This window comes from Chlorocebus sabaeus, chromosome 8 (assembly GCF_047675955.1).
Source record: "Chlorocebus sabaeus isolate Y175 chromosome 8, mChlSab1.0.hap1, whole genome shotgun sequence".
Taxonomy (NCBI): Eukaryota; Metazoa; Chordata; class Mammalia; order Primates; family Cercopithecidae; genus Chlorocebus; species Chlorocebus sabaeus.
Window position 1 is genome coordinate 8,958,529 of NC_132911.1, and position 25,482 is coordinate 8,984,010.

General features: G+C 43.8%; 1 pseudogene; it reads right to left on the bottom strand.

The window, feature by feature from the left end:
* Positions 1-257: 257 nt before the first annotated feature.
* Positions 258-20,540, bottom strand: LOC119618890 (large ribosomal subunit protein eL19-like; annotated as a pseudogene).
* Between the last annotated feature and the right edge of the window lie 4,942 nt (positions 20,541-25,482).

Genomic DNA, 25,482 nt, shown 5'->3' on the forward strand with positions numbered 1-25,482 from the left:
CCCAAACCTGGAAAATGTAAAACAGAGGGACAGAACTGTCAAAAACCAAACTGGCTAATCTGGTGGGTGGAATTGGAATGTCTTGGTCCTCTCATTCATCTTTTATACTCATCAAAATTCATTCCCCTGCACAAGAAAAACACTGAATCCTTATGAAACAGCTCCTGGCAGGCCTGTGCATCTCAACGCCATATTCCCATGAAAGGACTCCTCTTGGGGTGACCATACGTCCTAGTTTTCTCAGGGCAGTCCTGTTTTTCTTTTCTTTTCTTTTCTTTTTTAAGGCTTGTTTTATTTTAATGACTGATCTATGTAATCACGGTGGTTAGGATGTACAGACAAAGGGGAAGCTTTTTTTCTTGGTCTCTTCCTCCTTGGACAAAGTCTTGATGATCTCCTTCTTCTTGGCCTGGAGGTGCTCTTCACTGAGCTTGCGTGCTTCCTTGGTCTTAAAGCTGCGGGCCTCAGCCTGGTCAGCCAGGAGCTTCTTGTGGGCCTTGCCTGCCTTCAGCTTGTGAATGTGTTCCGTGAGAATCTGCTTGTTTGTGAACACATTCCCCTGCACCTTCAGGTACAGGCTGTGATAAATGTGGTGATCAATCTTCTTCGATTCACGATATCTTCCAAGCAACTGGTGCAGAATCCTCATTCTCCTCATCCAAGTGATCTTCTCTGGCATTTGGGCATTGGCTGTACCCTTGAGCTAACCTGTGCCCATGTGCCTGCCCTTCTGGTGGGCTAAGGTGCTTTTCTGGCATCCAGCCCGAGAATGGACAGTCACAGGCTTGTGGATGATCAGCCCAACTTTGATCAGCTTCCGGATCTGCTGATGGGAGTTGGCGTTGATGATTTCGCTGGTCTCACTGGGGTCAAGCCAGACCTTCTTGCTACCATGGAGGGCACTCGTGGTGAGCCTCTTCTGAAGCCTGAATATCCTCGTGGCTTCAGCCACAGCAGTGACAAAGGTCAGTGCTGGTTTACGCTTGTAGTCCCAGTGTACCTGTTCATACTCACCCTCTCTTGCTTCCCTCACTCTCTAAAGTATTCCAATTGGCTGATAAATTATATGGTCACTGTAAGTTGTCACATTCTGATATTTCTACTTTTGTAAAAAAAAAAATCCAGACTGCATTGTCCAGTGTTTTCATCAGCAAGTCATCACTTGCTTGTGCCTGACTCCACTGAAGGCTGGAGCCACGAAGGACAAACCCATGATGAGGAAAACCAGCATGTAAATTCCCAGTGGAAGGACTCTTGTTTTGTGTCCTCCTCATCAGCCACTGCAGCGATTCCACTGTAGAACCTGAGGTGCCCCAATTTATACAAAATAATTTGTATTTGGGGATCCAAATTAATTTTGTATCCCAAAAGGAACACTTTTGAAGGGTACCACCTACAGCAGTTTTTTTTTGTTTGCTTTTTCTTTTTGTTTTTTGTTTGGAGTCAGATTCTCTCTCTGTCACCCAGGCTGGAGTGCAATAGTGAGACCATACTCACTACCACCTCCAATTCCTAGGCTCATGTGATCCTCCAGCCTCAGCTTCCTGAGTAGCTCAAACTACAGGCATCCACAGCTATGCCCAGTTAGTTTTTAATTTTTTTGTGGGAATGGAGTCTTGCTATGGTGCTCAGGCTGGTCTCAAACTCCTGGCCTCAAATGATCCTCCTGCCTTGGCCTCCTAAGTTACTGGGACTACAGGCATGAGCCCCCACTCCCAGCTTTTAGGTTCTTTAAAAACAACGTTTTTCAAGATGATTTCAGTCACGATGCAAGCATATGATTTACCAAGATCATCCAGAACGGAACTGTTTTAGGTTATAATCAATCTAGCAGAAGAGACACACGAGTTGTTATTCATTTAGGGCTGTATCTGTTCTAAATATTCTATCTGTTTCTAGTATCATGATACTCCATCATTTATATTCACTCCTAGTTCTGATCATATATGTGTTGCCTCAAATTGGGATGCCCATCTATAGATAAGCGTTTATAAGAAGGGGGCATTAAGTTTCCATGCTACATTTTGTGCACAATATTGGGACCCTGATAAAGTACATTTCACTGGCAATTTCAGCAAAGACTATGGATGTATATTTTTAAGGGATGACTCTTCAAGTTTTCTACAGGACACAGTACAAGCCTTTGTGTATAACTACAAAATCAAACAGTTATATTTTACCTTTTACGACATTGGCCTTGACAGCCATACAACTAGAGACTATTAAGGTTAAGAATTCTGCATGTGTCCTGCAGCTAATAAAAGGCAGAACCAGAATTTGATTCAGTTCTGTCTGGCTCCCAAATCTACCATCTATGGGCTAAACATTCCTTCTATTAGTTTTTATAGAATATGATTTTTAATTTTTAATTGACAAATAAAAGTTGTACATATTCATGGGGTACATAGTGATGCTTCTCTACATGTAATGTGTAGTGATCAGGTCAGGGTAATTAGCATATCCGTCATCTCAAACATTTATCATTTATTTGTATTGGGAATGTTCAATATCCTCCTTTGAGCTATTTGAAACTATGTATTGTTGAGGATGTAATTTGGAATGCCTTTGCCATCCTGGTCCCTATGGTCAAGAGGTACTTGAATAACCTCTGACTGCTTCAGTGCAAAGTGCAGGACTGACAGGGCTGCCCCATGGGGTGTCTCAGGCAGAGCACACCGGCCCCCTGTCCAGCCACCCCATGCAGCCTGAGATCACAGGGTGTTTCTGCAGGCCCATCGATCCCCCTGTGAGCTCCCCACCATTTTGTAGCTTCCAAGTGTTTGCTAGTTGTTCAGCTGCTGTGAAGCAGTTTCTTCCTCGTCCTGTACTCACTTGGGCTTTTGCCCCAAGGGCAGCCTTAGCACCCCTGCTAAGCTTCATCTTAGTCATTTAGCCCAGCATATTGACTCTCAAGATCTTGTGGGAGCTTCATTCCATCATCAGTCACCCTCAATTCTACCACCTCTGTCAATTTCACCAACACAGATGTTGTATGGCGTTATCCATTCATTCATTGTTGGACTCCTCTTTCCTGGACTCTGCTATGGGCCATCACTATTCTAGGCCCGGGGGGACACAGCAGTGAGCAAGGCAAAGGCCCTGCCTGCATGGGGTGCACATTTCACTGCAGGAGACAAGTAATGAATGGATAAACGAGTGGTTAAGATAATCCCAGGCACTGATGAAACTCATGAAGAAAAGTAAGGTGTGCTATGGGGTTGGAGGGATGTGCTATTTTAATAGGGTGGCCAAAGGCAGTGAGGATTGAGCAGAGTCCTTAGTTAAATGTGGGAATGAGCCATGCAATGCCCAGGGAGAAGAGCCTGCGAAGGGAACACAGAGTGACTGCAAGGGGCCCGGGGCAGAAACATGCTGGGCTCGTAAGAGAGGAGGGGCCCTGTGGCTGGAGTGTGAGGCCCGCTCCACTGGAGAAGGAATTTGGATTGTATTCTGAGTGAGGGCTGAGAGCAGATATGTCACATAATCTGACTGATTTTTTGGGGGTATGTGGCAAACACACACATAACAAAATTTGCCATTTTAACCATTTTTTCAGTGTATGTGGCATTAAGGACAACCACGCTGCTGTGCAGCCGCCACTGCCATCATCTCCAGAACTCTTTCATCTTCCCAAACTAAACCTCTGTTTTCATTAAACACCAACTCCCACTCACCTCTCCCCAGTCCCTGGCAACCCCTATTCTACTTTCTGTCTCTATGGATTTGACTACTCTGGTGCTGAATATTAGTGGAATTATACAGTGTTATCCTTTGGTGTGTGGCTTATTCCACTTAACATAATGTCCTTGAGATGTATCCATGTTGTAGCTTTTATCAGGATTTCCTTCCTTTTTAAGGCTGAATAATACTCCATTGTATGGAGGGACCACACTTTGTACACCCATTCATCCATTGATAGACACCTGGGTTGCTTCCACCTTTTGGCTATTATGGAAAATGCTGCTGTGAACACGAGTATGCAAATGTCTCTTTGAGACTCTGCTTTCAGTTCTTTGGGGTATCTCCCCAGTAATGGAATTGCTGGATTATATGGTAATTCTGTGTTTAATTTTTTGAGGAACCACCATACTGCTTTTTGCAGTGGCTGAACCATTCTGCCTTCCCACTAACAGTGCATAAGGGTTCCAATTTCTCCACATGCTCAACAACACACAGTATTTCCATTTTTTGGGGTAGTAGGCATCATAATGATATGTGAAGATGTGAGGTGATATCTGATTTTGATGTGCATTTCCATAGTGATTAGTTATATTAAGCATTTTTAATATGCTTATTGGTCATTTGAATGTCTTCTTTGGAGAAATGTCTATTTAAGTCCTTTGTCCATTTTTTAAACGGAATTGTTGGTTTTGTGTTTTTGAGTTGTAAGTGTTCTTTATATACACTAAATAATAACCCCTTATCAGATATATAATTTATAAATATGTTCTCCCATCCCATGAATTGACTTGTTGAGTTTGCTCTGTTGATTGTGTACTTTGATGCAGAAAAGTTTTACATTTTGATGTAGTAAAATTTACTCATTTGGTCTTGTGTTGCTTGACTTTCAGTGTGATCATCCAGAAGTCATTGCCAAGCAATATCATAAAGACATTATTTTGCTATATGTTTTCTTATAAAAGTGTTATCATTTTAGTTTTTATATTTTGTCTTTGATCTATTTTGAATTAATTTTTGTGTGTGGTATGAGATAAGAGTTCAGCTTCATTCTTTTCCATATGGATATCCAGCACCATTTCTTGAAAAGACTATCCTTTCCCCATTGAATGGTCTTGGCACCCTTGTGAAATAGTATTTGACCATCCATACAAATGTTCATTTCTGGGCTCTCTATTTTATTCCGTTAGTCTATATGTCTGTCTTTATGCCAGCACCCCATTGTTTTGATTGCTGTGGCTTTGTAGTAAGCTTTGAAATGAGGAAATGTGAGACCTCCAACTTTGTTCCTCTTTTTTGAGATTATTTTGGCTATTTAGGGTTCATTGAGATTCTATATGAATTTTAGAATAGATTTTTTTATTTCTGACAAAAACAATGCTGGAATTTCGGGAGAGATTGCATTAAGTCTGTAGATTGCTGTGGGTAGTATGACAGCTTAGCAATATTACGTCTTCCAATTCATGAACATGGGATGTTTTTCCATTTTTTTTGTGTGTGTCTTTTAGGTCTTTCAGCAATATTTTGTAGTTTTTAGTGTACTCCTAAATTTTATTCCTGAATGTTATTTTCTTTCTGATACTATTACAAATAGGATTGTTGTCTTAATTTCCTTTTGGATTGTTTGTTGTTGGTGTATAGAAACGCACTGATTTTTGTGTGATGATTTTGTATCCTGCAATTTGCTAAATTCATTTACTAGTTCTAACAGGTTTTTTTTGTTGTTGTGGCTGAATCTTTAGGGTTTTCTACCTATAAGATCATGTCACCTTCACATGTAAACAGGGATAAACTTACTTCCTTTTTTGTATTTGCCTTATTATTTTTTTTTTTTTCCTAATTGCTATGGCTACAATTTCCAGTACCGTGTTGAATAGAAGTGGCAAGACTGGGCATCCTTGTCTCATTCCTGATCTTAGAGGATCTGGTTGACAGTTTAGAGGCTGTTTCTGGCTGCCTGTGGAGAACAGTCTGGGAGGTAGCGGTGTTGAGGGGCCTGTACAGGTGAGGGAAAGTGGGGCTTGGGCTAGGGTGTTGGTGGTGGAGTGAGCAGAGGTCAGTGGTGGAGTTTATTCCGGGTAAAATAAGGTGTGCTGATGAAATAGATGTAAAGTTTTAAAGTTCTTCCTCTTCTAGGTAGGCTTTCAAGCTTACATTGGTCAACTGGGGAAAAATTCTGTTCTAACTAACTCCTCTCATAGTGAAGCTGCTCTTCCTCAGGGCTGCTCACTGAAATGGCTGAAAATAGGACCAACACGCCAACATAGAGAAATAAGGATCTGTATATGGGGGAGGGGGTACACCATCTCCCTACATGCCAACATAGAGAAATAAGGATCTGTATGTGGGGATGGGGTATGCCATCTCCCTACCTGCCAACATAAAGAAATAAGGATCTGTATGTGGGGAGGCGGTACACCATCTCCCTACACGCCAACATAGAGAAATAAGGATCTGTATGTGGGGAGGGGGTACACCATCTCCCTACATGCCAACATAAAGAAATAAGGATCTGTATATGCGGGAGGGGGTACACCATCTCCCTAGCACCCCTTCCTTGAACACAGGTGCCAGGTAAGGGTCCAGCTCAGTCTCCCATTCAGTGTTGGATAGAAGCTGATGGCTGTGTGCAGGAGGGAGGTTTCCTGCAGAGCAGCACTGGCCCGAAGGGAGAAGAGGGGCTTCCTTAGCAGTGACAGGGAGCACAGGCTGTTGCAGCACAGACTGCATCTCCCCAGCTACGTGCAGATGAGCAAGAACATCCCAGATGGGGCCTAGTCCGCTGCCCGCTGGCCAAAGTGCACAGTCTCCTTCCCTAGTCACAGGCAAGCTGGAACCCACAGACTGCACCTGGGACTGAGGGGAGAAGACCAGAGCTGCTTTTGGATGTGGATGAGAGCAGAGGACAGGACCAAGGACAGGGTCACTGCTCTAATCTAAGGGGAGGTGCAGCAGGCTAATTAGCCTGGGATCCAAGAGGTCTCAACACAGAGCCTCCTCGGCCTTTACGAGGAAGAATCTGCAATTTGCTTCAACTTTCTAGGCTACTGTTTCTTGATCTTCTAGAGAGGCTCCACAGCAGAAGAGACAACACAGCACAGTACTGTGTGAGGTGTGCCTGAGGCCGCACAGTGGCTGAGGCCATGACTTCTGCAGCCTGGCCACCTGCTACCAACCAGCTGTGATCAGGGAAGTTACTGAATCTCACGATGCCTCCATTCCCTCATCTGAAAATTGGGGATGGTGATAACAATACTGTCTGCTTTATACTTAAGATTTGGGAGAGGAGAAGAAGAAGGGAAAATTGGGAGTAATTGTTTAATGGGTACAGAGTTTTAGTTTTGTAAGGTGAAGAGTTCTGGAGATGGGTGGTGGCGACGGTTGTGCAACAGTGGGAATGTACTGAAGACCATGACACTGTACACTGAGAAATGGTTAAGACAGTAAATGTCACTTTATGTGTAGTTTACCACAATTTTAATTTGAAAACTTAGAACTTAAAAAAGGAGGCCGGGAGCAGTGGCTCATGCCTGTAATCCCAGCACTTTTGGAGGCCAAGGCGGGCGGATCAGGACGTCAGAAGATCGAGACCATCCTGGCTAACACGGCGAAACCTCATCTCTACTAAAAATACAAAAATTAGCCGGGCTTGGTGGCGGGCGCCTGTAGTCCCAGCTACTAGGAATGCTGAGGCAGGAGAATGGCGTGAACCCGGGAGGTGGAGCTTGTAGTGAGCGGAGATCGCGCCACTGCACTCCAGCCTGGTCAATGGAGCGAGACTCTGTCTCTCAAAAACAAAAACAAAAACAAAAAAACCAAAAAACAAAAAAGGATTTGGGGGTTGGGGGAAGAATAAGCTCATCTCTTTCTTTCTTTCTTTTTTCTTTCTTTCTTTCCTTTTTTTTTTTTTTTTTTTTTTTTTTGAGACGGAGTCTCACTGTGTTGCCAGGCTGGAGTGCAGTGGTGTGATCTTCGCTCACTGCAACCTCCGACTCCCTGGTCCAAGCGATTCTTCTGCCTCAGCCCCTAGAGTATCTGGGACTACAGGCATGCGCCACCATGCCCAGCTAATTTTTGTATTTTTAGTAGAGGCGGGGTTTCACCATCTTGGCCAGGATGGTCTTGATTTCCTGACCTCGTGATCCGCCCACCTCGGCCTCTCAAAATGCTAGGATTACAGGCATGAGCCACGGCGCCCGGCCGAATGAGCTCATTTCTATACACGCCTGGAAGAATGCCTGGTGCTTCAAGATACAAAGAGGACTGGCTCCCTGTACCGTTAGCTGGCTGACGTTTTTGCAACTTGCTTGAAGTTACTGCAAGAATTAGAAATAAAGTAGACAGAACAGTTTGATGTGGTGTGTAATTCTACTCTTAATAAATGGTAAGAATTGTTACTAGCTTGGTAGCTACTGGGGGAATGGAGTTGGCTATGCTGCTGGAAACATATACTATGGATAGGAAAGAATGTTGTTGCTTTCCCTCACCCCTCTAATTTGGGGGTGGGAACGTGAAAACCTGCAACAATGTAGAGGAGAAAGGAATAGAAAAGTTGTCAGTTTATGTTGCTGGATAATAACTGACCAAGTTCCATGGGAGGGTAGCTCATGCATTCTTGAAACATAGGTCTGGGTGTAATAACATGCATGTATCATGGTGTGGTCATAGCCGGAACACACTCAAAGCAAGGCTTTCAATGGAATTTCCCTTCACCCAGCCTGCCCCTTCGTCTAGGAGATACACAGATTGAACCTTCCTCCAGCTTGTAGACCAAAGTTGTTATTTGTAAAGTGCTCCGAGATCTTCCCAAATAGGGCCTCCTTAAATAAAAGGTCTCCAAGTCTGCAGGAGTGGAAGAGACAGGCCTCGGAGGGCTTAGGAATCCAGGGGCATTGCGTACGCTCTGGAGAGCAGCCCATCCCATCTGCCCACGACTAGGGTTCTTCTCAGTGCATCACTGGGGGCTCTCCCAGGGCAGTCGGCCTTCCTTTCTTGGATGTGCAAAACAACTTAGTTGGGATTTAAGACAAAAGTAGACCTAGAATAGTTGACACCTGGAGTGGATAATTTTTAACGTCCTCCCCATGCAACAAAATTATTTTTATAATGGTAATAATGCAATCAGTAGTAATCATTGTTTTCTTGAGTCAGTCTGTAGTTTCTTCATTTTTTAAAATTGACCTGCTGAACAATCTCTAGTTTCAAAACGCAATTTAAAGAAAGAGTACATTTTAATTTTACTATTATGCAAATTTAGGAACACATCACATATGAACTAAATTTGCACTTTGTCGGTAAAAAATTAATCTCATGGCTCTCTGTCTGTTTTGGTTTTAAAGTTTAAACACAAATTTAGAATTTTTTATCACATAAAATGACGAAAGTAAAATAACCCAAGATCTGCTTCTTTCATCATTACAATCAGGGTTATCATGGTTTGTTTTGAATTTACTATTTAAATGTAGGGGTTGGAGACAGTTGTAGCTCAAGGTGCAATCTCCGGGCTGGCGCTGTGTGTGAACAGATGAGAACAAAATGCACGTGGCTGAGTCCACTGGGAAGATGCTTCTGTGCCACAGGGAGTTCTCAGAATTAACTTCCAGATATATTAAAATTATTAATGGTAAGTAAGAAATATATCAAATTGAAGCTTACATACATATTGCTAAAATACAATCATATCTGCAGAAATTATTTGGAACTTTGAACAGCAAAAGTTTTTTTTTTGCAGAACAGTATTTTATCACTGATGTTATTTAGAGTTGCAAGCACATGGTGATATCACAAGCAAACTGACTTTTAGTCAGCTGTGTTATCGTGTTTAAATTCTCTACAAACGACACATCCCTGGCTGCCTGCTCCAGGGGCAGGCGGCCCCTGCAGCTCTGTCTTGTGTATGCAGCTGGTTTAAAGCCATTGGCAACATCACAGTTACACTGTCTACGCACCTGTAAGAAATGGTGTAATTTAAACTAACAGTCTTGAAGTTGAGCGTCTTTATTTTAGGTGTAGGACTTCTCGAGGGTGAAGAGGAAAGCAAATGGAAAGTCTGCCAAGTCTTTTTTCTGACATCAATGCTTAGGATCTTGAGAGCATGTTTTGCAAAGCGGGTGTTTGTTTGGGGCGGGGGGAATTTGGAGGACAGCTTTTCCAAGTTTCAGGCTAGTGTTTGGCACCCTCTAGTGGACAATTTGAAAAGAGAACGATCCGATACCGTATAAAAAACGATGTTTATCATATAGCTTATTCATCATTTATTAAGTACCATGCACTTAGCTAAGTCCTTTGTGTGCAATATCTAATCCTTACAACTACCGGTACGTTAGGAATATGAGTTCAGCATTACTAATTATAGAATTAGCTCAGAGAGGTCAAGTAAATTGACCACAGCCACACAGCAAGGGGCGGAGCTGCTAGTCTTGCCTCTCTCCAGAGACATATGGAGTGAGCATACTTGGCATATGTAGCACAATATTTCAAGCTCCTGACCCCCATGGACACACTACCAGCTCCACACTTCAGAGCCTGGGGGCTTGAGGAGTGCCCACCCCGAACCATACTTCCAGAATTACAGTTACTCGCACAATTCTGAGAGTAAGATCCAAAAGTAATTTTTAATTTTTCCCTTAAAGGTTGTGATTTGCTCTCAAAAGTAAACGACCTCGTCTTGGTTTGTCATATTTCCTTCTTAGATTCATGTCCCCTTTGTGTCTTATATTCTGGTCAGGTCACGGCAATGGCCTACAATAGTAACTCCCAGACTTTAAAGCATATTGGCAATCTCCTTTATCTGTGACTCCCCAGAGATCTTAGAATCAAAGTGAGCTCGTTCTGGGAGTGCTTTGTGAGTTATCCGATTTAGTGGTTTGTCAACATGGGCCTCTTGAAAATCTTTGAAGGAAGTTTTGGTTGCCATGATGATTGGAGGGCACTAATGATATTTAGTCAGGCGGACACTAGCTGTCCTGCAACGCCCAGGACAGGTCACACAAGGAGAAATTGACCCAGGACTGGTAAGATGTTCCAACGTCCTGCTGGACATGCTGAGACAGAAAGCATGCTTCAACCTGTGGTGGGATTTCAAGTTCAGAGATGCATTTGCTGTGATGTGTCATTATTACTGCCACATCCCATGTTATAACAGGGAATTGTTTCCACACTGCACTCAAAATAAGGCCTGGCTGATTTGCCAGAATATCCAACTTCCTAATTTTCCTCCATGATCTATGATATATGTTGGTATCATATGCCTACTCAAATGAAGGAATTTTCCTCTCTGTCCGATCTATGGAAATCCAGTCAGCTCTGTTAGCAAATACTGGTTTTTGTCCCTCTGTCCAGCTGTTCCTCTGCTTCCTTGTTCTCTCTCATTCTAGAAAGTTTCTTCTGACCTTCTGACTTTTCTTAAACCCAAGCTTATTTATTATATGTAGGGCCAAGAAGCCATTCTCTTAAGTCTGGCAGTGTAGTTCTACATGTTTTAAACTATTGTTTATACTAGAAAATCTGAGGTATTGTAAGGCCATCAGAGCAGGCGACAATTGCCATTGAACGGAGAATTTGTTACTCACGGTTCCCAGAAGGGGGCGCACCATGCCCCAGGGGCCTGCATGGCAAAGCACTGGCCTTGGGCATGAAGCAGAGAGAGGAGGGGCTCTGGAGCACAGGGGCTGCCCTTAGTTGTCTGGTACCTGGCCCTGGGATGGTGAGGACAGGTGGATAGTAGCCTGGAGTGTGAGAGGGGATGAAGAAGGTAGTTAAACTATGAGATCTGAATGGGTTGGTTTGCATTTGAAAAGTATGCTTGTTGGCAAGTTGTTTGCTGTTGCTAGGAATTGGCCAACCCTGGTGTGAGGTAGCACCCCCTTTGGGGTAAGCAAGGTATGTTCGTCCATTCTCACACTGCTATTCTCACAGAACTACCTGAGACTGGTAATTTACGAAGAAAACAGGTTTAATTGACTCACAGTTCTGCGGACTTATTAGGAAGCATGGGTAGGAGGCCTCGGGAAACTTATAATCAAGGTGGAAGACGAAGGGAAAGCATGTCTTACCATAATGGGAGCAGGAGAGAGAGAGAGAGAGTGCAGAAGGAAGTGCCACACTCTTTTAAACCGTCAGCTCTTGTGAGAACTCACTCACTATCATGAGAACAGCAAAGGGGAAACCTGCTACCGTGATCCAATCACCTCCCACCAGGGTCCTACCCTGACATGTGGGGATTACAATTTGACATGAGACTTAGTGGGGACACAGAGCCAAACCATATCACAAGGCCCAAGTGTCAAAGCATCACAATTCAGAAAATAGAAGACATGGTTCATATACTGCCCAAGTATTCACAAACTGAAATACATATTATTGTATTATAACCTACTTTTACTTCAACTTCTGATTTATTTAAAAAAAATTTTTTTTTAATTTTTTGAGACAGGGTCTTGCTCTATCACCCAGGCTGGAGTGCAGTGGTGCAATTTCAGCTCACTGCAGCCTCAACCTCCTGGGTTCAAATGATCCTCCCATCTCAGCCTCCTGAGTAGCTGGGACTACAGGTATGCATTGCCCCACCCAGCCAGCTTTCTTATTTTTAGAAGAGATGGGGTTTTGCCATCTTGCCTAGTGTGTTTTCAAACTCCTGGGCTCAAGTGATCCACTCATCTTGGCCTCCCAAAGTTCTGGGATTATAGACGTGAGTCACCACACACAACCAAGGGTTTCCTTTTCTTTCTTCCTGAGATAAAGCATTTTGGGTGTGAAGGTGGGAGAAGGAAAAGGAGGAAAACTAAGTGCTCTCTTCTTTAGGAAAATCTACCCTAGAGGGAGCTGATTTTAAATCAGTCAATCTACCCATAACAGAATCTAGCATCATCATGAGTTCTTATTGGAAAGTTTGCAGATTACAGCCTGCCCTCACTGATTTACTGGGTCATTGGCCTTGCATATTATTCATGAGTCCTCCTCCTCAGCTCATTGACTCATGCCATTGATAGTGGACTAATTTGGGGCAAAGATCAGAAGACTAAAAGTGTGTGTTTCAGGATGTGTGTAGCATAATATTTCAAAATTAAGTAAAATAATAGTTAATATTTTTTGTGTGCCTCAGCCTCCCAAAGTCCTGGGATCACAAGCATGAAAGCATGAGCCACCAGACCTGGCCTTATTTTAAATTTTTATCTATCCATTTATTTATTTTAGAGACGGGGTCTCATTCTGTTGCTCAGACTGGAGTGCAGTAGTATGATTACGGCTGACTGCAGCCTCGAACTCCTGGGCTCCAGCGATCTTCCCACCTCAGTCTCCCAAGTAGCTGGGACAACAGGTGTGCACCACCACACCCAACTATTTTTTTAGTTTTGTAGAGATGATGTCTCACTATGTTCACCAGGCTGATCTAGAAGTCCTGGGTTCAAGTAATCGTCCTGCTTCAGCCTCTCGAAGTGCTAGGATTACAGGTTTGAGCCACCATGCCTGCCCTCAGCTTCCCATTTAAATTACAAGTAGGGCATCAGAGTGGTCTTTAAAAATGATGCCTGTTAGTAGTTATGTCTATGGCTTTTATTTTAGAATGGCAAAGACAGAGGATGTTACAAATATCTATTACAAAATGGGGTACATGGTCTGCTAGAACTGGGAGCCGCTGATGCTTTACAGATGAGCAAACTGAGGCCCGGGGAGCCCCCATGACTCTCCCAGGGACACGCAGTGGGTTAGTGAAAGGATTGGATGCAGGGCTGGTTCCAGGCCCAATCTCCTGTATCCCAATACTTTCTTTGGCATCAGGCAGCCCCTTAGATAAGTAAAAATTCCAAAAAACCATCTTAACATGCTCTGTGAATACATTTGATGAATACCCAGGATAGTGCCCTGCAGACAAAGGCCAACCACAATGATCTAATGGATGGCAGCTGCAACATGCCAATGACATAGAGTTTGTGTTCCGTCTTTTGGTTCAACTTAGTCAGGACACTTTTCATTTGTTCCCTAAATCCATCTGCCTCTCCATTACCTCTTGTGCTTCTTCATCAGTCAGATAGCGGCAGTGGTTTTTCTCTGCTTTTTCTATCCTCTGAAGATCCCAACTTCTCCATAAAGGCTTTCCTGATTAACTAGCAGTGAGATCGTCATTCTCTTCCACGTACTTCACCTGGGCCTGTGGATGCCTGTGCTGCTCATTTCCATGGGCTTGAGAATCCACTGGGGACTCCGGGAAGATGTAGGCTTCGTGTGTCTACAAGTCCCCAGGAGGTGCTGGAGCTACTGGGATGGAGACCATATTCAAAAAGCAAAACTCTCAGACTAAACCGATGGTTCCCAAACCAGGTTTCTCATCACAGGGACCTGGGCAACTTTTGAAAAATAGCCTCCCGAGCCCCACACCAGACCCCTCCTATAGGGATCTCTGAAAGCAGAGCCCTAGAAGGGGATTTCTAGAAGCACTCCAGACAATTCTGGAGGCACTCTCCCAAACACCAGCCTCTGACCTAATGCTTAGGTGCACTGCAAGGCGTTATAATAACATAATTTGAAATTCGCCCCCAGAAGTAAGCACTGTGCAGACTGTTGCTAACCTAGACTCATCGTGACATGTTTTCATGCTTAGGCCAGACTCCAGGAACTGTGCTTTCTCAATTACAGAACCAAGGCAGATGGGCAAATGATCTACAACCATCTTGTGATGTTAACGTCTTATATACATGTACTTATACATCTCCTAAGATGATTGTAGTAGTTTCCAGAAGCCCAAATTAAGACATTTTACTGCAACAAGATTTAAAAACTAGGGCTTTGACGTCTATTTTATGAGAAGTTCGTATTTGCATAATTAGGAGTGTCCTGCACTTTCTTGGGCAGCGTGTGTCAGTCAACAGCTGCAAGTCATTCTGGCTCCTTGCCCAATCGAAGAGAGAGCATTGCTTAAATCAGTCTCTGCCCTACCTCCAGAGAATGTGATAGAAGGCGAGTGAGAGACTAACAGCAGAGGCGAATCCCCAAATTAGATGCCCTTCCAAGCTACAAAAACACTTTAACAATTTTTCCAAAATATCTCAGCAGAGCATCATAGAGATGAGCTGAGCCACCTGCAGACACAGTTTCTCCAATGTGACCAAGAAACGACATCTGGGTCCCTGATGGAAGATGCACGCAGGCTGCTGAGAAAACTCTGGAGATGCCTCTGATAGGAACAAGAAGTTCCAGAAGGCAGAGTCTTCCCTCCTCCCCAGCCTGCCTCGTGGGCAGAGATGTGCTGTGTCTTCAGGCCCACATGTTTCCCCAAAGAAATGCTCCCCCTGTTTGAGAAGACAAGTGAATGTTGCTCAGGTTGGGGGCAGGGGTTATGGGCTCAGCTTGACCCTAAGTGCCATCAGGTAGGGCCAGGTGTGTCTTGGTTCCCCCCAACTCCCCAGCACCCCCTACCGTGCCTCGCTCACAGCGCCCACTCAGGGAACACTTGCTGACTGATGACCAGCTACATAGTGGGATGCTTTTAAACTCTGGAAGTGCCTTGGCTGATACGCTGCCCAGCTACCCTGGATTAACCGAGAGGGCAAAAGGTTGAGTAATGATGTCGGGCAAGGTGTTTGGTTAGTTTTCCACATTCTTCTGGAGTTAGGTCTTCACAGTGAGGTGTAGTTTTTGTGTGATGTCATATTAAGTAAGGCTTTTTATTCTGAGGTTTGGCTGTCTCGGGGACTTGCTGATGCTGAAGGGACTGCCCCACCCAGGGTTAGCCAATTCTTAGTGGAAGCAAAGAGCTCTTCTGTGAGAACGCCTTTCACATGCGAACCAACCCACCTAGACCCCACCTCCCAACCACCTCCTTTGTGGGGCTCCTGCACTCTGGGCCACCACCACTTCAAGGCTAGGATCCAGGCAACTAGGAACAGCCCTTATGCCCCAGAGCCCACTGAAAGGATTCACACTAGCCAATCCTGAGCCTGCTCACCTGCCTCACCCATTCTTTCCTGCAGAAGTCACAGTAAAGGCTCTTACCCACACTTCTCCTCTCTACCTTTGCCTCCTGGTCAACCCCAGTGCTTCTCCATGTGTCCCCTACTCCCACCATCACATGGTGTGGCATGCCTTGCCCCTTCTCTTAGGAACTGTGATAACGAACTATCTTTTCAATGGCAGTTGTCTTCTGAATCATGTTGAAACCTACATTTCACAATAGACATATTGTCAAGAACCAGGATACCAGATATTTGTGTTTAAGTATAGGTCCCAGGGCCATTTCCATTATCTAGAAGGAATATTTCCTAGGGATAATAAATAGTGTAGCTTATTGAAAGTGTTTAGGTGCCATTGTCAGTCAGAGTTCAATCAGAGAAGCAGAGGCACTAGCATATACATCTCACTAGGTACACCACCAGGGTATCTCATGCTTGTATGGCAAGCAGCATTGTAAGAGAGCAATAGTGTTTCCGTCGGCAGCAAAGGGCAGGCTTGTTTACTTGTTTACTGTCTAAAATGATAAAGATAATGTATCCCTCCAGAGCAAAGTTCAGACAAGCTTACTGCCCACTATAAAAGACTTGGGCTTCCAAAGCTTGAGCTTCTTCTCCAGGAAAGTCACCCACTGCCTCTGCAGACAGCACCTGGCTCTTGTTGCATTAGCCTGCAGGAACTGGGACTGGGGAGATGAACACAAATGCTGACACTCGGTTACTGCTATTGCTATGAGTAATGAAGTCCTTTGTCTCTGACCCAGGAGTCTTGTGTCTTCTGCCAGCAACCTTGGAAGTGTGGCAGGCTAACTTGTTAGACTGCAAGTAGGGTGAAATCTCAAACCTTTCACAGCTCTTGATATTTCTTAACCAACACCAATCTCATGGGTCAGGAAAGAAAGGGGCTTGCTCCTCTCTCTGTCACTGGTCAGTGGTAATGGCCTCCTTAAGGGATTACTCTACCTCCACCTCTCGAGGGACAGACATCAGGAGTCCAAGCCAGGAGGCTCATACAAAGGAAGAGCTATTGATGAATGAGCCATGCAGGTCTCAGCAAAACCAGGCAAAAGACGTAGCTCCTTTTGAGAAAGCCCCTGTGTTTGTCTGCTGGGGCTGCCATAACAAAATGCTATAGACTGTATAACTTAACAGAAATGTGTTTTCTCACAGCTCTGGAGGCTGGAAGTTCCACATTAAGGTGCCAGCAGATTTGGCTCCTGGTGAGGGCTCTCTTCCTGGCTTACAGACAGCTGCCTTCTTGCTCCATCCTCATGTGGCCTTTCCTTTGTGGGTAAATGGAGAGAGAGCTCTCTTGCATTTTTTATTCTTCTTGTAAGGACACCAGCCCCATCAGATTAGAGCCTCACTCTTTTTAAACCTTAAATCACTATTCTAAAGGTCCTATCTCCAAACACAGTCACATTAAAGGTTAGAGTTTCAACATATAAATTTGGGAGGGGACACAATTCAGTCCATGGAAGCCCCTATCTGGGGAACCTGCCCCCAATATTTCAATGTAGGCTTTTTCTATTTTCCGTAAGTGACAGCTGGCTGAAAAATAAACAGAAAGAGTACAAAGAGAGGAATTTTACAGCTGGACTGCCGGGGGTGACATCACACACCAGTAAGACCGTGATTCCCACCTGAGCCTCAAATCAGCAAGTTTTTTGTTAAGGCTTTCGAAAGGGGAGGTGGTGTAATAACAGAGAGTAGGTACAAAGATCACATGCTTCAAAGGGCAAAAAGCAGAACAAAGATTACATGTTTCTGAGGGAACAGGACAAAAGGGCAAAAGCAGAACTAGTTATAAGGGTCCAACAAAGATCACGAGGCAAAGGGCAAAAGCAGAACTACTGATAAGGGTCTATGTTCAGTGGTGCACGTATTGTCTTGATAAATAAACAACAGAAAACAGGATTTGAGAGCAGGAAAGCAGCACCAGTCTGACCACGACTTTACCAGGGTGGAGTTTTTTCCCCACCCTAGTAAGCCTGAGGGTACTGCAGGAGACCAGGGCATATCTCAGTCCTTATCTCAACTGCATAAGACAGACATTCCAGAGTGGCCGTTTGTAGACCTCCCCCCAGGAATGCATTCCTTCCCCAGGGTATTAATATTAACATTCCTTGCTAGGAAAAGAATTTAGCAATATCTCTCCTACTTGCATGTCCATTTATAAGCTCTCTGCAAGAAGAAAAATATGGCTTTTTTTGCCCAACCCTGCAGGCAGTCAGACCTTATGGTTGTCTTCCCTTATTCCCTAAAAACTGCTGTTATTCTGTTCTTTTTCAAAGTGCATTGATTTCATATTGTTCAAACACACATGTTTTACAATCAATTTGTACAGTTAACACAATTATCACAGTGGTCCTGAGGTGATGTACATTGTCAGCTTACGAAGATAACAGGATTAAGAGATTAAAGTAAAGACAGGCATAAGAAATTATAAAACTATTATTTGGGAACTGATAAGTGTCCATGAAATATTCACAGTTTATGTTCCTGTGCTGTGGCTCCAGCTGGTCCCTCCATTCGGGGTCCCTGACTTCCCACAACAAACCCCCAAATAGCTGTGAGTGAATTCAATCCCATTCACACTCAACTTAAAAACATGATCAAATATCTTTGACCATCCGCTTGGTGAAGGAGGAGCAAAAGGCAAGAAAAAAGGACGAAGAAAAATGGAGAGAAGGACTTAAAAAGTGCAAGCAGCCCTTTGGCTTCCCAGGCAGGTTTATCATGATTTTCTCCATGGTCTTTTGGTGCTCAAGTCAACATCTCATGCCATGGTGTCTTCCTGTGGAAAGCCATTGCCCACTTTGTACCTTGGAGGAAGTGTGGGAAGAGCAGGTCATCCAAGCTCCATTCATGTCATCATGTGGAGAAGGTACATAGAGGAAGTGGCCAAGATGGGAGAAGAGCTCTGAGGGCAGGGCTGGTGGGAGTCAAAGCTGCAGAAGAAGCTGCTTGGAGTAGAGTATGGAGGTCCTTGTTGACAAGCCAGGGAGTCACGAACGTTTGTGTGGGATACTGAGCAGGAAAGCAGCGTGCTCAGACTTGTGCTCAAGGAAGATTGTGGTTGAGGTATCATGCAGCTGGACCAGAGGGGTGAGGAAAGAGGCAGAGAGAGAAGTTAGGAGTCTAACACAGTAGCTCATGTTATAGGCTGCATGGTATCTCCCTGAATTCCTGTGTTGAAACCTTGACCCAGAGTACCTCAGAACGGGTCTGCATTTGGAAATAGGGATTTTAAAGGATAATTTAGTTAAAATGAGGTTATTGGGATGGGCCCTCATCCAATATGACTGGTGTCCTTATAAAAAGAGATTACAGGCCGAGCACAGTGGCTCACACCTGTAATCCCAGCACTTTGGGAGGCTGAGGCGGGTGGATCATGGGGTCAGGAGATTGAGACCATCCTGGCTAACATGGTGAAACCCCGTCTCTACTGAAAATACAAAAAAAATTAGCTGGGCATGGTGGTGGGCGCCTGTAGTCCCAGCTACTCGGGAGGCTGAGGCAGGAGAATGGTGTGAACCTGGGAGGCAGAGCTTGCAGTGAGCTGAGATCATGCCATGCACTCCAGCCTGGGCAACAGAGCAAGACTCCGTCTCAAAAAAAAAAAAAAAAAAAAAAAGAGATTATGATACAGCCATGCACAGAGGGATGACTGTGTGGGGACACAGAAGAAAACAGCCATCTGCAAGCCAAGGAGAGGTCTCGGGAGAAACCAACTCTGCTGATGTCTTGAACTTGGACTTCCAGCTTCCACATTGTGAGAAAGAAATTTCTCTTGTTGATAAGCTACCCAGACTGTGGTGTTTCATTATAGCAGCCCAAATGGACTAAGACATCATGTATCTGCCAAAAGAGAAAGAGGAGTGGGTGGATTCCAGGACTGAGGAGAGTCAACTTGGAGAGGTGTCTAAGGGATGCCAGGCAGCCAAAAAAGTACCCTGGGGCCTTGTCAGTAAGACTGGTGGACTAGACAGCAGTGGAGCCTGAGAAGCAACAGGTTAGTGCTCCAAAACTTGTGAGAGGGAGACAGGTGAGAAAAGGGGGACTCAGGATGCAGCATTAACACCAGCAAACACAAGGCTCATGAGACTGGAGAGAACCTCAGAAGCCATACCGACATCTTTGATTAGCTGGCTCCAGTCTTGCTTGGAAATGGGGTCAGCAAGATCCTTAAAAATGCCAATGAACACAGGTCTCTGAGTAGCTCCCATTGCGGGCTCCGAGTCCTGTAGAAAAGAAGTCAGCAAGGACAATGCATGAAGCCCTTTGATGCATATATGAGATATTTTCTCTACTATGGTAGCAAGGATGTAGTGCATCTGTGCTTTCCAGTATATATCTATGACTTTTGTTACATTCGACAGACATCTGTTCAGTGCTCTTAAGCACCTGCCAGCCATGGAGTTTCAGATGCATTTCTTAGATAAGCGAGCTTCTTTCCCGTTGCAAATCACAGAGTGACAAAAGCGCAGATCCTTGCTGGGGCTGCAGGCTGCTGGCAGTGTCACCCGAAGGCTGCTTTCTAAGGAAAACATTCTGCTGGGGTTTTTTTTTGGACAACACGGTTTCATGTGCTCATTTATTTCACACCCATGTTTTAAAAATTATTCTTTTCTGCTGGAAATATATTTTCACCCATGATAATAGATGGAAATTGTGAGCTGGTTACAGTTCCCAAGTGACATTAGCATATGTGCTGAGTTTCCTCTTGAATCCCACCCCTCCTCGCCTTTTTGCTTTTCCATCTTTGTCTGGTTCTTAGGAGGAAAATTTTAAAAGAACACGCTGCCTGGATAATATATCTCATACTCACCTTCCTTCCTCCAACCTTCTTACCGGAGAAGGTAGAGAAGCTTCAGACTCCAGTCCTTCAACTTTATTCTCTGCCTGTAGGAGCATCCTGTTCACACCTGTGCCCTCCTCCCCCTTTTCCTGACTTTGCCTCGCCAGCCCATACCTTCTCCTGCCTGGACAATTACAAAGTCCTTACCTTCTCCAAGAGGCCCTGCAATCTTCAGTGTTTCCTTATAATCCATCATACACACCGCAAACAGAGGTATCTCTCTAAAATTGTAAACTGGGTTATGCTAAATTCTACTTCATGTTTTGGTGATTCTGTTACCCACATAATACATCCAACCTCCTTACCACCGTATTCGTCTCTCACCTTCCTGCCATTTTACTCCAATACTGCATGTGGTTTCAAGTCATTCTGCTGAGGCACATGGTTCTTTTCTCTTCTCCAAATACCCTTTTCTTCCTTGTCCAGCTGGCACACTCCCAGTCACTCTCTGGGTCATGGCTTCAGCGTTGCTTACTCTTGGAAACATCTCAGCCCTCCCAAGCTGAACTGGTCACTTCATCGGAGGCTCCTAGACAAACCCTGACATGTCCCCCTGAGTGTCTCCAATGTCTGATGCCTTGACGTCTCCTGCTTGACCAAGTACCTGGCTACAAATGCTGACATTCCTCTTCTTTGCAACTCCAGCATGATCCCAGTGTGTGGCTCAAAGTAGACTTTTTAAAAATATATTGAGGCCGGGTGCAGTGGCTCATATCTGTAATGTCAGCACTTTGGAAGGCTGAGGTGGGAGGATTGCTTGAGTCAAGAAGTGCAAGACCAGCCTGGGCAACACAGTGAAACCTTGTCTCTACAAAAAATTTTTTAAAAAATTAGCCAAGTATGGTGGCACATGCCTATAGTCCCAGCTACTCGGGAGGCTGAGATGAGATGATCACGTGAACCTAGAGTAGTTCATGATTGCAGTGCACTATGACCACACCACTGTACTCCAGCCTGTACTCCTGGGTGCCAGAGTGAGACCCTGTCTCAAAAATAAATAAAATAAAATAAAATAAAATAAAATAAAATAAAATAAAATAAAATAAAATATTTGAATGGCCAAGATACATTGAAATAGTTTAGGTGGCTGATGGCAGTGGTAGGTCCTACTCTCTGTGTTTATTGGAAGGGTCACTCCAATTAAACAAATATTGATGGAGCACTCATTCTGTGCCAGGTTTTCTCTGAGTACTGAAGGTACCCAGGTGAACAAAAACATCATTCCTTCACTGAATGAGCACACACGTGAGCAGTGAAGACCAGCAAGGAATATCACTAGCACAAAACGATAGCTGCTATACTTACAGGAGCAGAATACCATGCCAAAGGCTCCCGACCATAGCTGCACATCCAAATCTATGAGTTTAAAAAAAATGTATGTCTTGGTCTGTATTGTTTATCTATTACTGCTTCACAAATTACTCCAAAACTTAGCAGCTTGAATCACAAACCTTTATTATATCCCCTAAGTTTTTGAGGGTCTAGAGTGTGGCAGCAGTTTTCCTGCTGGTATTAGTGGTATTAGTATTGACACTGGGATTTCTCATGAGATTGCAGTCAAGATGTCAGTAGGGGCTTCTATTATCTGAAGGCTTGACGGGGGCTAGACCCTCTCGCACAGCTGGCGAGTTGGTGCTGGCTGTTGGCAGAAGACCTCAGTTCCTCACCATGTAGACCTTTCTATAAAGCTTCTTGTGTGTCCTCATGATATGGTGGCTTTCCTCAGAGAGAGAGAGAGAGCAAGATAGAAGCCAAAATGCCGTATATGACCTAGATCCAGAAGTCGCATTGCATTGTTTCCACAATATCATACTGGTTACACAGGGTAGCTCTATTTGGTGAGTGAGATTGGCTACACAAGATTGTGAATACTAGGAAATAAAGATCAGAGGAAGCCATTGGAGGCCGGCTACAGCCTGGCTCTAACCCCAGGGACTGAATTCGGTGTGCCTGGGTAGGGCCCAAGCTTCTGCTTATTTTGCCTTTTCATTATCTTGGCTTTTTAACTTTTTATTGAAATATAATATATATATAGAAAAGTGTTTTCACAAGGTGCATAATTTTTTACAAAAGACACACACCCATGGAATCTATACCCAGATCAAGAAACAGAGCATTGGTCAGGTGCAGTGACTCATGCCTGTAATCTCAGCACTTTGGGAGGCTAAGGTAGGAGGACCACGTGAGCCCAGGAGTTCAAGGGCAGCCTGGGCAACAAAGTGAGACTCTGTCTTCACAATTTGTTTTTAAATTAGACAAGTGTGATGATGTATGTCTGCAGTCCCAGCTACTCAGCAGGCTGAGGTGGGAGGATTGTTTGTGCCCAGGAAGTTGAGGCTGCAGTGAGCCGTGATCACACCATGCACTCCAGTGTGGATGACAGAGTGAGTCCCTGTCTTAAAAAAAGAAAAAGAAAAAGAACATTGCCAGCTACCACCTCTTCAGGGGCCCCCATTACACTCTCTTCCAATCACTAAACCCTGAAGAGTATGTCTTCATGACTTCTAACAACCTAGAATTGTTTGTCTATTTCAAAACTTTATATAAATGGAATCATATAATACGTACTTATTTGTATCTGGCTTCTTTTCAGTTGGCATTATGCTCATAAGAGTTTTCTGTATTGTTATGTGTGGCTATTTTTATTCATTCTCATTGCTACATAGTAGCCCCTGGAGTGAAATACCTATTCTCTTGTGTACAAGTGTTTGTCTGCTATGACTAATGCAGCTACGAATAGTCGTTTAAACGTCTTCCGGTGAATATATGTTCCTTTTTATGTGGTGTATACACCTAGGAATAGAAATGCCAGGTCATTACAGCAGGCATATGTTCAGCTTTATGGAGACTGTAGAACAGGTTTTCAAAGTAGTCCTACCAATATACACTCTTATCAACAGTGCATGAGAGTTCCAGATCTTCTCCAATACTTAGTATTTTCTGTGTTTTTCATTTTAGTCATTCTGACTGGCATAAGGTGATATCTCATTTTGATTTTAATTTGCATTTCCTGATGATAAATGAAGTTAGCACATTTTCCTAGGTGTATTGGCCATTTGGATGTCCTCTTGAAGTGACTGTTCATGTATGTTGCCCATTTTTCTATGGAGTGGCATGTCTTTTTCTTATAGATGTGTAGGAGTTCTTTATATATTCTGCATAAGAGTTTTTGTTAGATGTACCTATTACAAATATCTCCTCCCATTCTATGGGTCACCTCTGACTCTCTTAATGATATGGCTACCACCTCGTGCACCGGGGAGGTGGAGCTTGCAGTGAACTGAGATTGTGCTACTGCACTCCAGCCTGGGTGACAGAGTGAGACTCCATCTAAAAAAAAGAAAAAAAATTTGCTGGGAGGCTGAGGCGGGTGAATCACAAGGTCAGGAGATCGAGACCATCCTGGCTAACACAGTGTTACTGTGTTACCGTCTCTACTAAAAATACAAAAAAAAAAAAAAAAAAAAAAAAAAAAAATTAGCTGGGCATGGTGGTGGGCACCTGTAGTCCCAGCTACTCTGGAGGCTGAGGCAGGAGAATGGCATGAACCTGGGAGGCAGAGCTTGCAGTGAGCTGAGATCGTGCCACTGCACTCCAGCCTGGGCTACAGAGCAAGACTCCATCTAAAAAAAAAAAAAATCTTTGCCTACTTCTAGGTCGTGAAAATGTTCTATTGTTTCTAAAATCTGTGTTGTTTTACTTTTAATATTTAGATATGCAATCCATCAGCAATAGGTGTTTTGTTTGGTGTGAGGTAAGGATCATGATTTTTTTTCCTTTATATGGAGATCTAATTGATATGAACCTATCTATTGAAAAGATGACCCTTCCCCACTGCATCTCCACGTCACTAGTACTGTATTCAGGTGACTACATATGTGTGTGTCTGCTTCTGGGCTCTCCATTCTGTTCCATTGGTCTACTTGTCTGTCCTTGCACCAGTACCATACTGTCTTAACTATTACAGATGTACATAGGTTTTCATTCTGGTGTTATAAGTCCTCCAGTTTTCTTAGAAACCTTTCCCTCCAAATCAGGAATGGTAAGGTTATCCACTGTCATCACTTCCATTCACCATTGTCCAGACAGTTCCAGGACATGTAGTAAGACAAAAGGAAAAGTGGTGTAAGAATTGGAAAGGAAGGAAGAAAACTGTCCGTATTTGCAGACAACATGATTGGATAATAAGTACATTTAGTGAGGCTATCAGATACAAGGTTAATATACAAAAAGCACATGTATTTCTATATATTAGCAAGACATGGAAAAACAGAAATTTCTAAGTAATACCATTTACAATGGCATCAAACGCTACCAACTGGATGTGCAAGGCCTCTCCTACATTGAATACTACAAAAATTTGTTGAGAAATTGTATGGAGGGATATACTATGTTCTTGGACAGAAAGATGTCATATTTAATGTTGTCCTAATCAAAATCCCAGCAAGGTGGGGTGTGTGCATGTATGTGTGTGTGTGTATGTGTGTGTCTATGTGTGTATTTGTGTCCATCAGAGATAGGAACTGTCCAAGCAGTGGTTAGAATGGAAGCACATCCTTCCCCCTAAAAAAAAAAAAAAGAAAAAGAAAAAGAAAAAAGAAAAGAAAGGAGGAGCTGGCTCTGGGAGGACATTCCATAAAAGGGAAAGTGTTGGCTTAACATAATGGATGTTAGCATGTGCACAGCACATCCTAGGAACTTAAATAGCTTGGTTGGAGCTAGGCTGAGTGAGGGTGGTATAATGAGAGATGGGGTAGGGAATGCCAAACAACAGACAGAATGTTAAAGATTTTAAATGCCAGGGATCATTCAAATTAGAGTATGAGCTTTATCCCTGGTTCCTTGGATTGCCCACACAATCCTTTTAAGCAAGGTAATAACATGCTTTGCACATGTTAATTCATAATCTCCATGACTATCCTAACAGGAGGTGTTATTATTATCATCCCCATTTCAAAGATGGAGAATCTAAGGCAAAGAGAGGTTAAGAACTTGCCC